Below are 21,582 nucleotides of genomic sequence, written 5' to 3' on the forward strand. Positions count from 1 at the left end.
CCACCCTACCACTAGAATCGGCGGAACCAAACAAGTACTCACCCACCCATAATTGAAAGGCCTTTCTTAATTTTAGCTTTAGAAAAGAGATACGCACACACTCCTCTTTAAAACTTTAATATAAAAATAATCCATTGACAAAACAGATATGATCAGAGATTTCATAATTCAAAATTTCCATTCAATCCCTTGTTTCACAAAAATAGTACCACTCTGGACTCTCCGTTGGGATTAGCTGGTCAGCAATGTGATCCAGTAATAGATTACAATAATCACTTCGTTAACATACATATATATATATCTTCCTCGACATACGTATGGGTGTCCTAAGCACCGCGAGCCCATGCATCGCCTAGTCAGAACCCTCTAGGATCCTCCTTAGGTGTGCTGGTACTTCACTCAAGGACCGCTTCGTCGGCCCTCGCCCATCGTACTGCAAGCACACTATTTTTCACCATACCCAGGCTGGTCAAGACCTGGACAGGTTTTTGCCGCGTGAGCTGTCCCTCAAACACTCACCGCCAGCTGTTGCAACCGAACTTTCCTTAGATAAACATATATGCCAAATGCTCCCTCCCTAGCATTCTGGCATAAGACAGTCCTTTAAGAAAACATGGTTTCTATGCAAGTTTTTAATTTTGATTTTATTTGAAAACCATGAATAATCTTAAATCCCTATCTCAATACTTCTAGATCCGGGTCTGAATTACAAATAGAATTCCTCGAATTCTGTTAACTTGATCCTCACATCAAAATCAAAAGTCTTAACTTAGTTTCAAATTCGGTGGGAGATTTGAGTACATTTTTTCTGAACTAGACACATCGTCATTGATTGAAATTGACGAAGGAATTAGGTCTTGGTCAATAGTCTGAATCAGAGTTTGGGTCTGGAAAGGTTCTTCCTAAACTATCTTTCTCGAAAGGTACTATTTCAATTTCTCTTTTTCTAAATTTCGTTCGATGAATATTTGCTTACAAATTTCTAAAACATGAATTTCTTATGTGGAATAAAATAATCATTTATCTCGATCTCCGACTGCGATAGTTTAATTGAATTTTCTCATTACCATCTTAGTGAATATGAAACGGTAGCATTTCTTCTCATAGATTATCTACTTATTCATTTCTCTAACTTTTGCGAAAATTAAACAGAGGATTAAGGAGAACCCTTATTTAATTATAAAGATTCAATATGCATCTAATCATGCATAAAATCCAATTCTGATGAAAGTCACACTTTTATCATCATAAAAATCATTTATGTTGAAAATCGCTCTTTTATCATGAAAGAATTTCTTTTATGCATATGTTTATGCATATAAATCATTTATGATGAAAATCACTCTTTTAATATAAAAGAATATCTTTTATGCATACGTTTATGCATAAAAATCATTTATGATGAAAATCACACTTTTAATATAAAAGAATATCTTTTATGCATATGTTTATGCATAAAAATCATTTATGATGAAAATCACACTTTTAATATTAAAAAATATCTTTTATGCATATGTTTATGCATAAAAATCATTAATGTTGAAAATCACTCTTATATCATGAAAGAATTTCTTTTGTGCATATGTTTATGCATATAAATCATTTATGATGAAAATCACTCTTTTAATATAAAAGAATATCTTTTATGCATATGTTTATGCATAAAAATCTTTTATGATAAAAATCACACTTTTAATATAAAAAAATATCTTTTATGCATATGTTTATGCATAGAAATCATTTATGATGAAAATCACACTTTTAATATTAAAAAATATCTTTTATGCATAAAAATCATTTATGATGAAAATCACACTTTTAATATAAAAATATATCTTTTATGCATAAAAATAATTTATGATGAAAATCACACTTTTAATATAAAAAATATATCTTTTATGCATATGTTTATGCATAAAAATCATTTATGATAAAAATCACACTTTTAATATAAAAAAATATCTTTTATGCATATGTTTATGCATAAGAATCATCTATGATGAAAATCACACTTTTAATATAAAAAAATATCTTTTATGCATAAAAATCATTTATGATGAAAATCACACTTTTAATATTAAAAAATATCTTTTATGCATAAAAATCAATAATGATAAAAGTAACACTTTTATAATAAAAGAATATTCTTTTATGCATAGAAATCAATACTGATAAAAGTAACACTTTTATTAAAAAAAAATATTATCAATATGTATCTTTCTATACATAGAATTTAATTCTATTGAAAATCATTCTTTTATAAAAATTAATCAATATGCATCTTTCTATGCATGAATGAAATGACACTTTTAGAATGCTCTAACGATGGGGATTACTCTTTTTGATTAATAAAAGATGAAATTTATTTCATAAATTTTCAAAAAAATTTGCCATAACCTCCTTTGTATGGCTGGCCATTTTTTAATTTTTAACTCACTAAAATTAATTAGAAGTTCACCAAGAGTATTTAAATCATTCTAGTGTAAACATTTTCTACTTATTTAAGAGAACATTATGAAAAACTTGATTTTATCCAATAATCAATCATCTAGGATAAAGAATGGTTGGATTTACTAAAGAAGAGAGGGGAATGCCTTTTTTCAATGAGGCATAACATCCATTCAATTTAGAGAAGACAAAAATCATAAAAAACCATAAAAGAAATAGAAAAGAGAAGAATCTCCAACTTACATTGATAATTTGAGAGCTTTCCTTTGGCTTGATGGTTTGAGAGTTCTACTCTTGTTTGAAACAAGAGTGGCCACCAATCTTTTAGAAGAGGGAAGGTCAAAAACTAATGAATTATGAGTAAAATTCATAGTTTTTGGCACTTGGGAGAGGCAGGGTAACAGTGCAAAACACTATTGAGTTTCAACAAAGGGAAAGGTTTCTATTTATAAGAAAAAGTGAGCTTCTAACCAAGCCAACTGGTTCTAGAATTTTCCAGATCAGTTTGGTCAATTTTTGACCATTTTGGGTCAGTTTAGTCCACTTTTTGGATCTAGTTGAAACATGAGAGAGGAGAGATAAAAATATCTCATTATTTGGGAGTTTAAAACTCATTCAAGCATGTGAAATAGGTGCCTCCTTCATGAGGGGAATTTCCCCATACTGAGGTGTCAAAAATACATCATTTCACCTAAATATCTCTCTTTTTTAACTATTAACCTTGTCCTTAGTCAACTCTTCATCTTATGTGAGTATTTACTCATTTTTAGGAGATTTTCCTTTTATTCTTCTATTTATCTCTTCCCTACATTTGGATGAATCTTATTGGTCCATAGGAACCTTAATTTAAAATTTTGAAAAAATCTTGACTCCCAGGATAATGCCTCTTGAACAGATTATACTTAATTTATCATTAGGGGGGGAAGGTTGAGGTCTATAGGGGTCCTTTAAGATGCCATGTGATCAAAAGGTTATTAAGGAAAAGGACCAATCATGTGATGCCATGTATACAAAAATGTTGGATTAAAGGTGGTCTCTAGAAGATGCCTTTTTGTACTTTTCATTCCCAAAAAGTGGGGGGGAAAGTTTTTGAAATTTCGGACATCCATAACTTCTACATATGAGCTCAAAATTTGTCAGAGATTAGAGATCTAGAATCTACTCGCTGAGCTCTTTCCATAGATATGTCACATGATATGGTTTTGCCCACTCAATTTTAAATTCAATTTTGGCGAGAAACTTTGAAATTCAAACTTCTAGCCATTTGAAGAATAAGAAGGTATCTAAAGTCAAAGAAACTTAACATTTTAACAAAAAGTCATTAAAATCATAATATGGCAGCTTAAAGGGCCCCTACAGACCTCAACCTTCCCCTAATGAATGCACCTTCTGAAAATCTTTTTGAACTTCTGTTTCAGGGGAACTTATTTTAATAAGATGAGGTATTTTTCTATCCAAAAATATTTAAAATCTGAATATTCTCTCTCTAGAACATTTTCTCTCTCTAGGCCAAAACTGGTAGAAACAAAATCTTTTATATTTCTGAAGAGGGATTTGATTATAGGGGAAGATGCTGGACATCTTGAGAGGCTGGGGAGGAATCTTACATTTGGGATCATGGGTAGCTATGAGAGTCGGTTGAGCGATCCCACTTTTTGGACGATTTTAGTTTTTGACCAATTCGACTCATGATCAATCTCATCAGTCCTTACAGTGGATGATCCTACTATGCTAACAATCCTTCTATGTGTGCCATGCAATCATACACCTTGACACTATCGGGCAAGAAGATAGTGGTTACCCTTGCTTTTCCCTTGTTGCCCTATTGTTGACACTATGATGATTAAGAAATCTCTATCTTTTTCCCCAAGTAACTACTCATCTCAAGTAGAGGGTTATAAATTCCCTCTCTACATGCAACCGTGCTCTTTGTCCCCCAAATAAACTTGGTGTCTTGTGATAGAAACGAAGAGGCCAAATGACACAAGGGCATCGAGGGATGAGAAAGCTAGAGGCTTACCTCTATGGAAGTCGAAATGATTACCCAATGGAGTTGGAGAGCTCTTTGCACTAGGGTTTTGCCAATAGGGTCACACATGAATCCACTAGATCTTAATCATGCTTGGGCATATTTTTTCCCCTTTGCAGAAAGCCTAACTCTTGACTCTTATAGCTTAGGTTCATTTTGGCTCCCTTGGTATGCAACTTGACTTTTGAGTCAGTTGCATACTTGGTCACATTCCTTCTTTCTTTCTTGTTGAGTCAATTGTTTACATCATCTCATGTGAGTCAATTGAGTCAATTGCATACTTGATCTCATTCCTTGTTTCTTTCTTGTTGCTATGTTTTATGCAACAACTTCTTTATCTTTGAGACTTGCGCTAAGAGCCTAAAAGTGAGGAGAAAGAAGACGAAGAGGTGAATCCCACAAGGAGTTTCTTAGACAGCCATTGATTCTTTTCCATAGAACAAGGATTGTCCGGGATTTACTTCATCTATCACACAACAGAGAACTCGGGGAAGTAACAATGAGAAGCCACCTCCCAAAAAGAAAAAGTTTACTATTAATCAATTGTGGAGCCCATTTGAGCATGCAAATGGTTTCTATTAGTGGACTATGTTGTAGTCTAATATGGCCCTAGTCAAATACTATGGTCAATTTGTCCTTTTTTGGATGACCAAGACATGGGTTGGTCGACATGGTTGACCTACATCCATGTCAACCTTAGGCACTATATATACATTTGTTTGATACCCTTTTATATAATCAAGTTCATTGTGTTCAGTCTTATAACCAAGACATCCTTTGTCGAGATTCTTTCTAGATTATCACCATCAAATCTCCTCACATTGCACATAGGCAGGTGGACAACCATGAGTCTTTGTACAATTCAGTCATTTTACTCTCACTCGTCAGAGCGGGCAGACAACCATCAATCTTTATAATCAATGTTTCTCACTAACATCTTTTTACTCTCATTTCTTTCTACAATTTAGTGCTTTATGTTATAAAGATTTTGCTTTCAATGTTGTATATTCTTACATGTGTACCTTGATAATATACCTACTCTACCATTCATTTAAATATACTTCTCTATATATTAGAACTATTGGAACATACATGATCATAGCCAATTTTAACTTAGTAAACTTGAAATTTCATATACCTAAAGAATTGCTTTTTACTTCTCGAAGTCTTTATTTATTTTTCCCTAAATTTATTCAAATGCATCACACATGTCAATATTGATTATGATTTCACTCAAGAAATTAACTACCCATCTCTTGACATGTTAATATGGCACAAAATAATAAATAAAAAAATCTATACCACTCAACACCATGTACCAATGCTCCATTTTATTATAAGCGGTATTGATTTAGATATGTGATGTGGGTCAATTTGGATATGTGTGGGCAATCGAATGGTCATATTATAGCTTATTTTTATTCAATCATCTCAATTGTAAAATTCCTTAACTTTTTATTGAATGATTCAAAGATATGCATATTTATTGAAAGAGATCCCTTTCTTTACAACTTTCGGCGCAGAAGATCAAATCATGAAATATCCTTATGATGTAGATGTACAAAACCTTTTCTTATCCAACCCAAGAATAAAAAATTAAAATATTTTCCAATTTAAAATAAGTTATCATCAATGTATGTGTACTAGGCCATGTATTAATATTCTCTTATAATGAGGATTCTAATCCACATTGATGTGACCTATTCCAGTTTTATTTAAGTATCATTGTAGCTAGGGTAACCTTTATGAAGTGTCATGAAGCTAGAGTAACTTTTATGAAGTGTCATAAAGCTAGGGTAATGGTTATGAAGTGTCATAAAGCTAGGGTAATGGTTATGAAGTGTCATAAATCTAGGGTAATTGTTATGAAAAGTCATAAAGCTAGGGTAATGATTATGAAGTGTCATGAAGCTAGGGTACCTTTATGAATGCATTTTTCTAATTTTATTCATTGAAATTTTGGTTTGTCGCTTCTCTCCCCTAGGATTGAAATTGATTTTAAAACCACGTGAAATGCATTAGAAAAAAATTACCCAAAATTAGAGTTTTCTTGTACAACACTAACACTTTTATTTTTCTAATGAGAATAATAGTTCTATTGCTTTTTCACCCTAGTTTAAGTTTTATTGTACAACACTAACACTTTTCTTTTTCTAATGACAATAATAGCTCTATTTATTTTTCACCCGAGTTTGATTTTCTCATTTTTTTCCATTTCTCTATATTGCATTTTACTTTTCTTGCTTTATGTGAAAAAAAACATGCATCGTACATGGTCATTATGAGCACACATTCTTTTTCATCCTAGTTCACAATATCTTATACACATCTGCACCATTATGACTCTATGAATATTCCTCAACAATATACCAATTCAATCTTTAATAATCTAATCTATTATCTATGGACACACATTAAGTAAATAACATGAGAACTATAGAGAACTTATTATGTTGATAGTTTGCAACCAAGGACAACATTTTAATATAAGTTAATAAAGTGAAACATATACACCATTTTAAGTTAGCACAAATATGAAACTTGTTTTTTATTTTCAAGCACAATGAACACCATTTTTAGTTAAGAAAATATGAACCTTGATTTTTCTTTGCATAATAATGAACGCACTATAAAATTTAATATTAGTTTTTAACATAAAAAGTATATTAAAATGGGCATAACCATAACCTAAGAGGGTAAATTTAGCTTTGGTGTTTAATGTCTATTCTAAACACCTTTCATCCATGTTAGTATCTTTTTTAGAAGTATTTCTCAATATTATCTTTAGGATAATAAAAGGGATGATTATACATCCTATGGAGACATCTCTAATTTTTAGTAATCTCTTTTAGGCAATTAGAAGGTATTATTACACATTAAATGGAGTCTTAATTTGTGAACCTATATTAGCTAGAGATTCTTTATGGTTCTTGACCTCACAATTGTGTTTCTTTGTGACAAGCATATTTTATCCTTGTAAGAGTCACATTGATCAATCATTTTATTATCTTGCATGCATAATTGTCACAAGTGTAAAACCAACTTTTGTTTTCTTATTGCTTGTACTTTCTTCTTGTATGGCATTATTGTGTCTTATTTTTCTTACTTAAGAAATAATAAAAGCATACTTAATTGGGAACTTTCTAACACGTCATGTAAAGAGAGATATAAAGTTTACTTCCTTTGTAAAATAATATATATCTAGCTACCTTATTTTATTAATATTGTAAGACTCTTGATGCTAAAAGAATATTTTATAGTATGAAACATCATGTCTTATAATTTCCATATGATGGTAGATGCATGCATTTTTGTGACAAGAAAGAAGTAGAAGTGCATGTATACCTTCCTACAAGGACCTCGGATGGAATATCCCTCCTACAAGTAGATGTGAATACATACCCTTCTACAAGGACTGACTTTGGAATATCCTCCATGCAACTTGAATGTTAGGGGTAGAAAATATAGACTATTTACACGTATTATCTTAGTTTATAAATACACATAAATCCCTAGTGGGAAATTTGTGCCAACGGCATAGATAAAATAGATTAAGGTCATCCATTTTTAGGGTTGACATGTAAGCAAAAAATAGACCAAGTTATATTATTAAGATAAGAGATAATCATATTTGTGTCCTTTCCCTCTCTAATTAGCTACTCTTTAGAAAATTATTTTGATCTTGTGGTGAGACCATGTGATGATCAATTTTGAGCACGTAAAAAATGTGATAAGGATACATTAATTCAAATGTATACAACCATGAAGATACATTCAAAATAAGTATGGTCTCATTTAGCACCCATATCAATTTTATAGAAATTACAACGGTGTAATACATGTGAGTTGTTCTTTATTTTGTGTAAGAAAAATTTAATTGATCCCTTCTATGGTGGCATATGATACCATGAATCTTTGAAACATTTATTATTACTTTCAAGTATGGTGGCGTATCACAACATGAAGCCTTAAAACATTTATCACTACTTTAAAATGGTAGCCAAAAAGTGCCACTTTATATGTCTTGAATGACATTTTTGGGTACCCACTATTTTTTTTTAAAGATTCCATTTGATGTGCCACATCTACACATGTTCGAAATGGCACTTTTAAGCTACCATTTTTACATGTGTCAAACCTGTAAAACTTTCCATGCTCTTATGACATTTAGACTATCAATTTCTAAGTTGTCAATTTCTTATGTTCTCTTATTCCACCGGTGTTTGTGCCTTCCCAATTTGCCTTTTATTTTCCAAGTGCATGTAATTTTAATTTCTTATTCATATTTTTGTTTAGTTTTGCAAGCACATATGTTAGTTATTGAGATGAAATAACATCATTTATTTTGTTTAGAGATATGTATGTGGCCTTTGTATGTTAATTTTGTTTAGATTACCATCACCACACCATCCTTTTTACTAAGAAATTTAATTTCACACTTCTAAACTTATATGATATAACACTTTTTCATTTCTAAACCTATCACCCTTTTAAAGATTTCCATTTAGATTGCCATTTTCTTTTGTCATTTAAGTTATATTACTCTTATGTCATCTTTTTCTAAAACAAGGAATTCTATTTAGGCTTAAATTAGGCTTGGATTAATGCTCAAGCCCACTTTGCCATCTATTTTCCATTTCATATACTTTAAATTTTCATTTATTTTATTGTTAATTATGTTATTATTTCCAAAATATATATATTTAGGCTTAAAATAGGCTAAGATTGATGCTCAATCCCACTTTGCTATCTATTTTAAAATTGGTATACTTTAAATTTTTTGTTTATTTTCTAATTATGGCATTCATTATATATAACATTTATGGTGACCAAAATACCATTATCATCTATTTAGTTTAGATCCAAGTTTAACAATTATATATTAGTTTTATTGAAATAGAGAGTACGAATATGAAATAAATCAATTATTTTTATTATTATGAGAGAATATTACTTGCTCATGATATACATGTGTGTGTGTGTGTGTGCGCACACGCATGTGTCTAGATGCATACATTTGCCACCATATAATGCACGTAAATATCTATTCGAAGTAGAATAAAAAGATGATATAACATAAAGTAGACATATTTATTAAATGCTTTTTCTCTTATTTATTCTTCATTGTTAGCTAAAGGGAATTTGAGGGTTGAAGCATGAAAAAGAGCAACATAATCATGGCTAAAGCAAGGAGACATGTAAGCTTGGTTAGAGACATGATTAGCACAAAGACCATGAGGATATGAAACGAGCCGCACAACAAGTGGCCAAAGCAAGGCAAGCTAAACTTCAACAGAGACATATCATGGTTAATATGACTCAAGTGGTCGACCATGAAGAAAAAGACTGGGAGGTGAAGCCTGCTCGGTTATGATTAGGAATGACCACCCTTACAAGCTTTGTCTAAAAATTAGCTCTTGTTGATATATAGGGGCTAATTATAATTTAATGTCCTATGAAATGTGGTGTTCCCTTGAGGAACCCTCACTCAAAGAGACCCCTGCCTCATTATAACTGTGGCATCACAGCATGTTTATTGTGTAGGCACAGTCACACTTTTATTCCACATTGGAAATAAGTTCTACGTGATGCCTGTAGGAACTATGCATGAAGAGATACTCCTTGGAAGGGGTTGGATGGGACATAACCAGTGCATCGAGTGGGATGCACGGACGACAACCCTATAGTTGTCTTCTAGCCAAGTTATTGTCCTCATGATGGATTAAGAGCCCATACTTATAGCTTTCCCATGCCAAGCACTTCCCATGTCACCACCCACCATCATTCCATCACCTCACCCCTATCAATCCATCCCCCCAAAAAAGAGGCCGCTTCTCATTCCAACCACATCAATGCCCCCCCACCACCCCCACGACCAGCAGCAACCCACTCTCACATGGTCACCTCACCAGCTGCTGCTGCCCCACCAAACCAAACTAACACTACTAAAAACAAAACTCCACAGGGTTTACCATCTTGCCTTTGGGTACCTTTAAAGCTTGTCATCATAGCACAAGGTTATTATGAGAGCGAATCTAAATTGTGGATCCCCAAACTATCCAACCATCCCATTCATCCTCATGCAACCAAAGCTCCTCGTCCCCCACGTCGACAACACATTCGCTAAGCTTACAGGGTACATGACAAATACAAGCCCAAGCGCTCCCCATGGAGTTGCAACCCTCAATCAAACCCTCAACTATACCTAAAACCAACTCTCCACTGGATCCCCAAACCTCTTCTATGAGCCCAACACTTCTACGAGGTTAATCATCATCTATGGATCCCCAAATCTCCCTAATGTCAACTTCCACCCCATGTCACTCTCAGTAGTTCCCTACCCTTAAATGGAAACCCAAGGTGACATCCATTGTAAAGATTGCCAAAGAAAAAGGGAAGCAGAAGCTTCAGAGTAACAGTACCATCTCCATGCTACCCCTTGCTAGAGTTAATTACTGATATACCTTCAATGTCAGAGCAACCCACCCACTTATCATTGTGAGGCTGCAGGATTCGATCTGCTCGGATGAAGAAATATCTCGGCCCATGACTCCAGAAATTTCTACCCCATCCTCTTTCAATACGAGAGAAATGAGGGAGGGACATCTTCTCTAGTATCTACACCATGGTGTCACGAAACTCGAAATTTGAGGAGACTAGCAGTCTCGAAGATGCATTGGAAAACTAAAAACTTCGAGTAGGCATCTTCCTCTTCCTACAATCATTCAAACATCAATTCATTTTTTTAGTAGGGTGTTTTTATTAATTAGCATTATGTTAGGTAAAACATTCATTGCAAAATAGTCCTTAAATGGTAATTCCTAGGAGCTAAGATCGGCTCTGATACCAATTGTAAGATTCCCCCCTTCTAAAATAGGGGAAACACCTAAGATAGTCCACTAAGTCTTAACTTGGAGAAAATTTCCTATTCATCGACACCTTGACCATGTAGAGATTCAAGGATACGATTCATAGAGGTAAGACCTAGTCCTATCCTACAGGGGGAGCGTGATCTTCCAAAAATCAAATCACCCATAGGGTAATTGATCAAAAATCGGGCAACTACTAGACTTGATTTCTAGAGGCAACGCTTTTTTCCTCATCCATGCAAGGCACAACCGCCGCTGGCCTAGTCTTCTAGAATAGAGTTGCCCAAGAACCTATTTATCTAGCGTAGGGCTTTCTCTTAATCTGTTGGAAAGCTACCCGACTAATCGGGTCCACCCATCCATAGGATGGTGCCGTCAGGGCATTCCATCCTCCCACTTTCCACCCTACTCATGCGTCAATTTGTTTTCTAATTCATCCTACCACACTGTTTGACATAAATAAACATGTTCCTTAATTAAGGTCCTTTTCACAAGGTTTGTTAAAATAGTCTTTTTCCACAATACAATAATGCCAAAGACAAGATATACATAAAAAGTTTATACATGAATCAATTACATACAATCCAAAGACAAGATATATATAAAAAGTTTATACATGAATCAATTCCATACAAGCCAAACCGGATCTCTTATTCTTTTCCTTTATACTGTCCATGATCTAGAATTCGGCCTTCTAGCCTCTACATGCTGGGCAAAATCCTATGGGACCATACACCTCATTATCGACCGCTGGCGAGGACTCAAGCCAACTTGTCGCCCTCTCAGGCTCCATTGCTCGATCCTCCTACCCCTCAGAGGGATGTCTGCACACTAGGGTGGGCTTATTCACCACACTATCCTGAGCCCTCAGAACTAGACAGCATCATAATCTCTCGCCTCAATCGGTGGACCTTATTCTCCCAATGGTATGAGGGATACCTTGGGCCATTCCGGCTTTTCTAACGATGCTGCCCAGCTACACAAGCACGGAATGGAGTTAGCGTCGAAGCCAGGAAAAACTTGCACTCTTTAAAGATAACAATTTCAATGCAATCCATTGAATACAGCATCACTCAATTCGTAACTTCATACAATTTTATGTCATTATTTTAAAAGAAAAAGATACACATTTATTAACACTAATATTTTAAAAAAAACCTCTTTAAAAGATAACCAAGCTAACCTGGACACCATTTCCTTGAGGAGCTTGTAAAGGGAGGGTTAGAGCTGCATCGGGAGCATCTTCTCTAATCTCGTTGTTGCGCGCTCCTCCCGAGGCAATATTCTGACGTTTTCAAGAAGGGGCCATCTTGAACGTCCTCTTGTAGGGCCCACTGTCTCGCGATCGAAATGCTCGAGTCAGATCTCAATTCTGAGATCGTTTGCTCACCGTATGAGCTAAAGACCACAACGCATGAACCCTCAAGGCTAAAACCTCTTACTGCTAAAGTCCATGCAAATGGGGGGGAGGGGGGATTGTGAGATGTCCTTAAGACAAAAACGTTTTGCTGAGGGGGAGAAGGGCTCCTGTAAGTCTCTTCACATGGGGGGGTGTGGGGGTGGGGGGGAAGAGAAGAGTTAAGGACATTGCCTCCTAGAGTAAGAGGGGGATAGAGGAAAATTGTCTTATCTAAAAAGTGGCCAATGAGGGGGGTGTGGAGAGGGGTGGCTGTACTATAGTCTACAGCAAGTACACTGCACAGGGACAGATGGTGGTACGGACGGCGGCACAATAGAGCATAAGCTACGCAGAAATGCATGTTGCCCATGGAGCACCCCGGGGGTTTATATAACTGTGGGGTGCGGGTATGGGCACTGCGCAAAGCAAGGACAAAAGGACGATCTTCCAGCAAAGGTTGTAGATTAGTGGCCTGCATGGCTGTGGGGGAAAGTACAGTGTCGGTTAACAAGGAAAGGAGTGGTATGCATGTACCTTATCTGGTCAGGGGCAACATGGGTGTCCACGTAGCGGTATGTGTGGTCCACACAGTGGGCGGCCATTCTTTGGTTCTTGTGTGACCATCGTACGGGCACCCTGGTAAGTGTGTACGGTCTAAATTTTTGGGGCGAGGTTCCCAAATTTGGGACGTCGACCTTAATTTGTGTGCCGGACCGCCTCGGGGGGCTTTTTTTTTTGTCCGCGATGTTCTCCTGGTCGTTGGGGTGCAGACCGTTCGTCAATCAGACGCCCGATCGTGCATTTATTAAGGTTTAAAGGTCGTCGCTTTTTAACGATTGTAATGATGGATATGAGTGTATAAAGAATGAAGTTTCTAAATTTCATTGTTCTACGCCCAGATACCTCCTGATGGATACTTGGCGAGATACATGTCCACCATGTATTGACCCTCATAGTACTCAACCTGAACATCGCGGGGGTTATAGTGCTCCTCCTTTTCAAACTCATTCTAGATACTTTTATGCTCCCTTAGGTGAAATTTGCTATGGGCATCACTTTGCCACTTTATTCTATCAACAGCATCACCCATTTCCACATTGTCAAGAGTGTGCAGGCCTCATATTAGGAGAAGCTTCACACATTTGTTGGCTATGCCACTCTTACTTTCGACGATATGGCACAAGCTTAATGAAACAAATTGTGGGAATTACACCCCAACGCCATAACCTTCTTGATGTGAGAGTACCAGACCGAGGACCAAATCAACGTAGATTACCTGAGGAGGTTCAAGCACAACAATGGAGGGATACATGCATAAATGACTTGCAACCACCTATCTTGCAAGCCCTCCTTCCCCCAGCCTCAACATGTCAATTTTGGATCACTATGAGTACCTATATTGAGCAATTCCAAAATCGGAATTGTCTGCTTAACCTTCCCATAGAACCAATGTCATATTTTAGCGAGGAAGCACTCCTTCCTCTACCACCTTCTCCAGAGGCCGGCTTTTGTACAGGGTTGTCCTTGCATCCTGAAGTGATTGATACCATCTTTCTAGTAGAAGTGGACACAGATCCACCACCAGTGCAAGGGTAAGCTCATCAACTCCACAATAAGATTAACAAGCTAGGGCACTTTTCTCCCACTGGGTTTTTCCCCTCGGCTATATTCGGTGATTGGCACCAATAACAAATTTTATTCTTTTCTTTTCTTTTCTTGTTTGTTAATAAGACATTTTGCAGAGATCTCAGCTAAACAAGAGCATACAAACACACCCCAATAGTCCACCTACCGTGCACACAAATTAGGAAGGGGGGAGACATGCAATGCCTACACAGAGCAAAGAGAAGCAATCTGCACAACATCAGCAATGCATCAATGCAAACGCACAACATCAACGAGCACTACAACAGGTGTATTCAAATCATATTCTTTTGTTCTTTATGTGCTTTTCACTTTTGCATATATTGTTTACATGTTCACACACAATTGGCTGGTTTAAGTTTTAAATTAGTTGTTACCATGTGGTGAGTGATTTCTAGATTCTTAGAGGACTTAGTAGAAGGTATTTCTATTTGAAGATGGTGTAGGATATATGCCAACGGAGTATGCCAAGTTCTTATGCTCTCAAAGTATATTAGTTATCCCTATGGTAGCTACCTCTTAGGTATGGGCTAGGTGCTACGATTAATAAAAAATTTACGAAAATCATGCCCTAAAAAATATATACAAGTGAATCGAGACATGACATGTCTACAGCCATGTGGAATGCTTGGTAGGACCTTGGGGTGTCTTAGCACCTTGGGGCCGATGCCTTAGTTTCCATGGGATGAACACTGACGTCAAGATTAAGAAGAAGATCTTCAAGGACTCTATCGCCTTGATAGATGCTGGTAGGACTTTGGGGTACATTATGGGCCCTCGAGACCGATGCCCTCATCTTCATGGGGTACTCCTTGTATCAAAAAGAAAGAAAAGGGTCTGTTACCCTTGAGATACTTAGCGGCCTTTAGATTTTCTTGGTGGAGGTCTCTTGGCCATTGCTTGGGTCTCATTGGGATGGAACCTTCCTCTTTATCATCTTTTACACACACACACACACACACACAAAGAGAAAAAAAAAAAGAAAGAAAGAAAGGTCCAATCACCATTGATCATATTTAGGAGTAGGGTTGCCACTTAGGAATAACTTAAACACTTGTAGGACATTGAGACTGCAGTCATAACCTGCGGTGTACAAGCACACTTGCCTTTGCATAGCATTATCTACCACTTAGTCTAACTTTGACTAGTCTTTACTCACTTCTTTTAGCACTCTTTAAAACTCTAATCGGCCTTTCACTTGCATGCTCACGTGTGAGATTGTCATTGCTGTTTTTTTTTTCAATAAAAGGCTTTACTTGTCTTCCATTGTTTTTTGCAGCTTTTGCTTCTATCGCGCCCGAGGACGTGCGTGATTTAGGAAGGGGGGAATGTTCCACGGGAACACGAATTATGGAAGGAGGTCGGAAGCAATTAATGCGAGAGAGCGGGGTTGTAGCCATGGGAACATAAAGACGCACATAATTTTTCCATATTTTTGTGCCGAAGTGCAATGTAAATCGTTTTAGGCCAATGTGGGTTCTAAATGAGAGTTCTAAGTGTATTAAGCAAGGCTCACTTATGGGGTTGTCCGCCCATGTGTGAAAGAGGCCTAGGATTAGGGTTAGTGACATCTCTACAAAAGAGATGTTAGCTAAAGAAAGTGGACGTTTTTTAGCCATTCTCATAAGCTATTGAGTGAAGCTCTTGAGCTAAAGACAGTGGACGTCTTTTGGCCATTCTCTTGAGCTCTTCAGCTATGGTAGCTCTCTAACTCTCTCTCTACTGTACTCTAATCAGCATCAAGCTCCAATGAGTATAGCTCCGCTTCTTTCTCTTAATCTGTTTTAGCATCATTGAAGTAGATTAATCTATGATTAGTTGAATGCTTCTTTCTTTCTCTTGTGTATGCTGCATGCTTATAGTGTGTGTGTGTGTAGTCTCCATTGATGCAAGCTCTTGCCCACTTCATTGGCAATGAGTTATTCATGGATAGACTCTCTCTATGAGCTTGTGGATTTGTGAATGTTACATTCGATGCTTGCTTAAGCTTGTGGGTTAGTAGATGCACGCTTATGGGATTGCAAGCATTAGGGAAAGCTAAGATTTAATCAATGTTTGAATGGGATTAAGAGATTGCCATGCATTGCTTGTTCTCTTGATTAGTGTAGTGGATTTAAGGGATTGAGAGGTTGATTGAGGTGTTGAATGGTTGAATCATCAAGTGGTGGTTTGTGTATGTGAGCTCTCCCTCATGGGATAAGCCTTCATGCACTAATCGGGTCGAGTCCTCGGATTGACATTCTGTTTCTTAACACATTTGTTGATCGGTAGTACTCTATGAGCACTATATTGCACGGTAGAGAGAATCGCTCTACAAAATAAAATTTTGGAAATTTTTGGCTAGTGGCCTAAAATTCTACATGCATTAAATGCTGCCAGCCAATCAAAATGCCCCAAATTAAGGAGAGGATTAAGCATAGTTAACTTGTGTTAATTACACTAATGCAAAAAACATAGAAATTTCTGTGTGTGCGAAACCCTCCCCTAATTTCTATTATTATTTCAATTTCTCCATGTAAGGAGTCAAAATTGGGATAAACATTCCTAGGAAAATGCTTTTGTGGTCTATTTAACCCAATTCTTTCACTTTCATATTCAATTCATTGTTGTTTTATTTCAAAACTGAAAAATTACAGAAAAAACCAGAATATATAGAAATAACAAATTGAACTTGTAAATGATATGTGGAAGAAGAATTAACCTAAATGCACAAATTGCAGCACTTACAGAAAATGTAAAACATATAGAAAATGAGGAACATGTAGTAATTGCAAGAATATGTAGAAATTGCAAAAATTGAACAACATGTATAAATTACAAAAATCAACAATAATGCCACAAAATGAGTAGATTTTCAGCAATTCATTTCTACCATTCTTGAAAAAAAAACAGAATTATAATAGAATTCATTTATATACACACACACATTCAAAATGCATTGTGGCTATGTGGTAGGGCTATAGCGGCGCCATTTATGGAAAGTCCTTACATCATAGAAAGAGTGGAGGAACTAACCAAGGTCATGGGGGTTTGCCCAACTGCACTCGGGAGCCTCAAAATAACTTAAATTAAGAAGCTAATCTTCCATAATCTAGCTCACAATTGCATGGGCAAGGTGTGTCACTCACCTCATGAATGCTTATGCTCGGATTCGTGTAGGAGACGATGTTTCTGTGTAGCCACACTCCAAATCTCCACTCCAATGCTGTTGCCATGCTCCAATGGAAGCTCAACCCTCCAATGCTATTGCCACCCTCCAATGAAAGCTGAACCCTCCTCTCACTCAATCTTCCTCTCTCACATGCACTCACACATACGTGCACACACACACACACACACACACATCTTTTTTCCTTTTATAAAATCAAAATAGACCTATTCAAAGTTTAGTTTTTTTATCTGTTATACTTCCTCTATACTTCACATTATATTTTATAATTTATAATTAGCTATAATAAATACAACTATATCAAAAACAATGTAGATAAGAGCATCTCAAAAAGAACACAATCCTGTAAAGGCATAAGGAACCACATTAGTAAAAGTGAGACTATTCAAACACTGATCTACCAAAGAGCTTCAATTGTAGTGTTAATTCCTTACCTTTGGTTTTGGGTATGTCCTTCTTAAGAGGTGGGAAGGTTAGCAATTGTCGAGGAATTTGAGCAAGATAAGAGGATTTAGGCAGTGAAGTGCTAGAATCTATGGTCAAAGGAGACTCATGTAAAGTTGGATTTGTCTTAGGTACACAAGTTGATGGTGGAAGTGTGTAACAAGGAGAAATTGGGAGAACTGGTGATTCAATACATGTTTGGAGAAGGTCAACACAAGTAGATTTGTAGGTGCTATTACAACCACCTATCCTATCTTGAAGAGGTTGTGTTGATTTCCTTTACACCCACTGATATGAAAAACCAAGAGTGGCTTTTGGAATCTTATTGATACACTCTTCTGCCTCTAGCAAACCATGGCATTTGGGAAGCCAAAGTGCTGTTGCACCCTCATAATAGCCTTGTGCTTTAAGAACATGCTTTGGGACCCAATGAGTAACAATCTGAGGTTTAGGCTTGGAAAAGATATGCTTTTTAGGAGGTTTAGCAGCTAGGCTAGATGGTACAAGTTTGTATGCATCTTTGGGTAGTCGAATTGACAATTCCTTCTTGCCTCGTCTTCTTTGAGCAGTGACTAGAGTAGTTAGAACATGCCAGCTGTCAGGCGTTTTTCTGAAAGGTGTTTTGGGCTTGTGTACATATGGTATGCATGGCGTGTGGAGATTTTTGCTTTGGAATGCCTTGGCAGATGTACAGGGTGGATGGTTTTGTTTTGGGCTTGTACAGGTTTGTTCGGAGTGTGGTCTACTCGAGGTCTGCTGGAGATGACATCAACCACTCGGTTGCCTGAATGTGTGTGCATCCCCAAAGAAAGTGGGCACTCATGTGGACAATTGATGGTCGGGATGCCAATTAAGTGTGTCCATGAAATGGTTCTAGAAGGGAAGCAAAAAGGAAAGTATGGATGTGTAAATGGTAAGGAGGAATGTGGTGTAAGAAAAAAAAAAGTAAGGATGCCAATTTGGATAGGTGGCGAATCTTTCTAGAAATGAGTAGAAGGGGGTGCGCTGGTAGGTTCTTCCGGAAGGTGGCCACCTTTGGCAACGGGAAGCAGATGGGGGTGTGTCTTGTTTGCAAAGGGAGCGGCCGCCACCGCAGAGCAGAGGCGTGGTGAGGTGTTCTTGCTGGGAGGCCGTCTGTGAAGAAAGAGGATGCTTCTCTGGAGAGAAAGGAGCTAACGGATGAGCTGAAAAGGACAGAGCTCTGGGGTTAGCTGCCACAGCTGCTGGGCAGCTTCAACGATGGTGAGGCTGGCATGTGAGCGTGCGAGGCTGCGCATGCCGAGCTAAAGAGAGAGCTACTCACGACTGAAGAGGAAGTCGCCTAGGAGCGACTGGTGGCTGGTGGTGCCCATAAAAAAACAGGGGGGTTGGCGCAAAGGAAGGGAGCCAAGGTGGCCGCCTCTGGGAACGAGAAGGGAAGAGTGTTACGTTCGTTTTTTGCTGGGCCACAGAGAAGGACTGGTGGCTGCGGGCAACAAACAGAGGCCGGTTGTGGCAGGATCACCGTGAAGAGATGACGGTGGCTGTGTCGAAGACCTGAGAAGGTAGCGAGGAAGTTGGCGCCGACGACTGACTGGGTGAAAGGGCCACAGGAGACGACGGGCTGGAAAGTCGCCTAAGAGATGCCGAAAGTGGGGTTATTGGTGGGGCGCCCTCTGAGAGAGGGGGTTGATGCAAGACAGTAGAAGAGGAAGTTGGTGTCGACTGCAAGCCGGGGATAGTAGAGAAGCGCCAACTACAGGGAAAGCTTTGGGGCTGTTTTGGAGGACAAGCTGGTAGAAAAAAAAAGGGTTGCCCATCTTGGTACAATTGTGAGCTTTCAAAACTATCCCAAATAGTATTCCAGGTACAATCTCCTATCTTCTAACATTTACAATATGTGATTAACATTTATATATTGTCATACTAATGTAGTAACCTATGAATAATAGGATGAGTACCTAGTAGATACCTTTCCTACAAATAAGTTTGAAGACAAATGGAGAACATGAGAGAAAATGGAGGCATGCTACTAGACGGTTCGCCATGATTGCAAACCCTAGTAGATAGTGGAGCCTTCAGCAGCAAAAATGAGCAAGAAAGTACCCACAAACTCTGCGCCAGCCTGTGTGATCAAATAACGCAAATTCATTAACACAACATTGGATTTATAATCAATTAAAGTAGCATATGGATTAGTCATAATAAAGTTTTAGTGCTGTAAAACAACTTCTTATTCGAAAAGCTTAGGCTTTAACTACATATTGAAATGTGATTATTGTGTGATCATTAACCCAAGATACCAGTTTACTCGAATAAAGAATTCACAAAACTATTAACATGAATAGAATTATAAAAACTACAAGGTGTGTGATCGATTAAGAAAATTACTCTCTTAAATAGAATAGTAGAAGGCGTGGTAGGCGATTGGGGTTTTGATGGGTCTGCGTTAGGGCTAGAACACAATTGTAGCATAGATGCCCACCCGCGGGCGCTTAAATTACTGTTAGATGAAGGTTCATGAGCTACCATTGAATCATTAGTGCATGCAAATGGAGGAGTATGAGCCATAGTTAGCTATGAAGGGAAGGGCTATGAGGCTGGTCTCGTAAGATACAAGAAACAACACAATATACAGTGATCGTTGGAGGTAAGCAGTGATGGTAGAAGGGATGGGCTTTTATTGCTCAAGGTGGTAAAAGGTTTTAATAACCCATTTGTGAAATAGTTTATTCAGTAAGCGACGTTTTTTTAAATTAAAAAAAATAGCAGCAAGCAACACACGTGACACCGCGTGTAGGAATTGCAGTCGCACGTACAAAGACACAAAGCAACTTTAATTCAATAATATTCCTACAGTCTCCCGAATAAGACCTGGTTGCATGCCTTAAAAGGCAGTAGTATTATTATAAAGAAAGATAAGATATGCCGCCCCTGGTGCACGTAGTTGTGAGCGGATAACCACGCCGCTGACGCTCTCACGCTCTCAGCCCTCAAATATGAATGGAGGGAGCACCCATAGCCCAAATCCTACCCTTCCACCACTGAAAGATTGCAGGGATCATCCCTCAAACATGAGGCCTCATGCGCTCCATCAGCAAAGCTTTACTTCTGTCACCCTCGTCTCATCATACACCTAAATTCCATTTGAATGAGAGGTCAATGTCTCAACTCATGACGGGTACCCGGGTCTATAGTGATGGATGGTGTATCTAGTGATGGATGGTATATATATTTGAGAGAGAGAGCTGCACATAAGCCTTGTTTTATGTGCACATGTAAAGAGGTTTGTTTATAAGATCTTCTGTGAATTTTATTTTTATGGTATTTGTGATGAGCAAAGGTTATGTGAGTGGTGAATGTAAAGAAGGTGAAAAAGGTGAGACATCTCAAGTGATGTAAGCAATGGTGTGTACTTGATGATGTCATGGAAGCACATAGACTAATGGTACGAGTCAAGGCTGGCTAGTATGAGTTGATTTAGGAGGTGTGAAAATATTCTACACTATTACAGGCGGGCCTATTTGCGACATTTTTTTCGACGAAAATGAACATGTAACAAAACCCCAAAAGCGTTGCAATTCATATCGATAAAAGCGTC

General features: G+C 37.4%; 1 long non-coding RNA gene across 1 annotated transcript; it reads right to left on the reverse strand.

Annotated features, from left to right (window-relative positions):
• Positions 1–19,982: 19,982 nt before the first annotated feature.
• On the reverse strand, positions 19,983–20,658 carry LOC147641249 (uncharacterized). Its single transcript, XR_015267621.1, has 2 exons — positions 20,373–20,658; positions 19,983–20,106 (listed from the first exon to the last, which is right to left on the reverse strand). It is a non-coding gene; the product is annotated as an uncharacterized LOC147641249 (long non-coding RNA).
• Positions 20,659–21,582: the final 924 nt, after the last annotated feature.

The sequence above is a fragment of the Cibotium barometz genome, chromosome 2, assembly GCF_041138505.1.
Source record: "Cibotium barometz isolate CiBa-2024 chromosome 2, ASM4113850v1, whole genome shotgun sequence".
Classification (NCBI taxonomy): Eukaryota; Viridiplantae; Streptophyta; class Polypodiopsida; order Cyatheales; family Cibotiaceae; genus Cibotium; species Cibotium barometz.